The 2,500-nt window shown below is 32.1% G+C and overlaps 1 protein-coding gene across 1 annotated transcript in view; it reads right to left on the bottom strand.

The window, feature by feature from the left end:
• The window catches only part of LOC116378321 (lysophosphatidic acid receptor 2-like), a 5,119-nt gene extending 3,802 nt beyond the window's left edge, over positions 1-1,317 (bottom strand). The window contains exon 1 of the mRNA XM_031840171.1: positions 1,080-1,317. The gene's annotated coding sequence lies outside the window, so the exon portion shown is untranslated. The remainder of the gene's footprint in view (positions 1-1,079) is intronic.
• Positions 1,318-2,500: the final 1,183 nt, after the last annotated feature.

The following is a 2,500-nucleotide window of genomic DNA, read 5'->3' as shown; positions in this document are numbered from 1 at the left end:
GTTGTCGTCGATGAGCTAATAAATGAGACGATTGATATTTTCCTCAACGTTACAAAATATCTCCGTTCACACTAGAAGGTAAAAAAACAAAACGACAAAAAGTCAACAATGCGTCAAACACCAGAGAAGAAGAAGCTTGTTAACAAACAGTAAATGATATTAAAGATGATTATTCATCAGTGACCTGAATGTGACCTCACAGGTTACTGCACCACGTGGTCCTCTAGGTTTACACTCAACACAACAGCTGAACTATTATCTGAACTGTACTTTGAACTCAACATTTCTTTTTATGACAATTATCCACAAAGCGTGCAGCTTTTGTCACTGCAGCATCTCTCTGGACTTCTGGAAGAACATCTCCAGAACCTCTCGATGTGGGAAGTCAGAACCATCTGAACCATTGATTGAGATCCGCATGCGGGCTGAGGCTGGTCTCTGTGCAGCCCGCTTAAAAACACACACCGTGTCTGCTGTCAGCTGGTGGACGACGTATTTTCCGACGTGCGCTCTCTGTCCGCTGGTGGGAGTGTGCTCACCTGTGTGTGTGTGTGTGTGCGCGTGCGTGATACAGAGAGCAGAGGAGAATCTAAACGTGCCACATGTGTAATGAGAGACTTTTTCTGTATTTTCTACAAGAAAAACAGATTTCATTTAACAAAAGAATCAAAACTATTAAAGAGTCTAGAAGTGATTTAAATCAAACAAACCCGGAGCTGATGATGAAGATGATGATGATGAAGAATCTCTAAATATTCTAATTTAAGAATTCATCGATTTGCAGATTAGAAGCAGATTCTGAAATGTACAGATGTTCGGTTTTATGATGTTTTTAGGAGAATAACGTGAATATATTTTGTGTATTTCTACACTTGAAGTATTTAAAGTACTCGGTGAACACGGTGCCGGAGGACATCAGGTAGCTCAGGTAACTAACACACTCACCACACCTGAGCAGCACGAGACACACTTCGAACCTGAAACGCCTCATGTGGACTGGAGACAGACCGGGTCTAGAGGAGACCCGGACTACAGAGACGGTTCACTTACTATTACACCAAAGAACAATATGAACTCACCTTTTCTTTGGGCGTCCGTGAAGGTGTCTCCAGTAAGTCCGGGTCCTGGTTCGAGAACCAACAGACCTGAAGACCGTCCAGGTGGATCAGAACGAAGGGTTTATTGGCTCCGGTTCTGTCGGGGCTCCGTTCCTCCGGTTCCTCTCTGTCTGTTCGTCCTCCTCGGTGCTGGAGACTCCGTCACCTGCTTCCGGTCTACTTTGGGCGGGTTGTTACCTGAGCGGAGTGATCTGAGCTGTGAGAGAAGAAAAAGGTGCGGCTCGATCCTCCGCCGCTGTGTCAGTGAGAGGAGGAGGAGGAGGAGGAGCCTACAGGGGCAGCTCCTCCCCCTCCTCCTCCTCCTCTTCTTCTTCTTCCTCCTCCTCCTCTTTCTCTTCCTCTTCCTCCATTAAAGAGCGACATCATTAAAAAACATCTCATGTCGCTGCATCAATAATAATAAACATAATAATAAAATATAATAATACAATATAATAATACTACTAATAATACATTTAATAATAATACAATATAATAATAATAAAATATAATAAAATATAATACAATATAATGATACAATATAATACATTTAATAATAATAAAATATAATAATGATAAAAATATAATAACAATACAATATAATAACAATAAAATAATAATAAAATATAATAACAAAATGTAATAATAAAATATAATAATCATAAATATAAATAATAAAATATAACAATAATAATAATGATACAATATAATAATAATAAAATGTAATAATAATAAATATAATAATAATAAAATATAACAATAATAATAATGACAATATAATAATAAAATATAATAATCATAATAAAATATAATAAAACAACTAAAGAGCTCATTATTTTCTTAGTGAATAAAGAGTTTCATTAAATATTACCACAGAAGAATAAAAAACTATAGAATAAGAATATAAACATATTTGATCAACAGAATAACAATTATTAAATGTAGAAGTAAAAAAATCAACTAAAATAGAAAAAGTAAACAAGAAAAGATGAAATACAAGAGTAAAATATAAAGTGTATAAGAAGTTATACTAAAACTACAATACATAAGTAATATTGAGTACTTTTAGACTACAACTCAATAACTAATTATATACATATATAATATATATACATATATATATATATAAATAAATATATATAATATATATACATATATATATATATAAATAAATATATATACATATATATATACATATATATATATAAATAAATATATATACATATATATATATATATAAATAAATATATATACATATATATATACACATATACATATATATACACATATATATATATATACACATATATATATATACACATATATATATATACACATATATATATATACACATATATATACATACATATACATATACATACATATACATATACATACATATA

The sequence above is a fragment of the Anarrhichthys ocellatus genome, unplaced genomic scaffold (genome assembly GCF_004355925.1).
Source record: "Anarrhichthys ocellatus isolate YVR2014 unplaced genomic scaffold, GSC_Weel_1.0 scaffold2401, whole genome shotgun sequence".
NCBI lineage: Eukaryota > Metazoa > Chordata > Actinopteri > Perciformes > Anarhichadidae > Anarrhichthys > Anarrhichthys ocellatus.
Note: the sequence above shows the minus strand (reverse complement) of the source record. Positions and strands in the feature narration are given on the sequence as shown.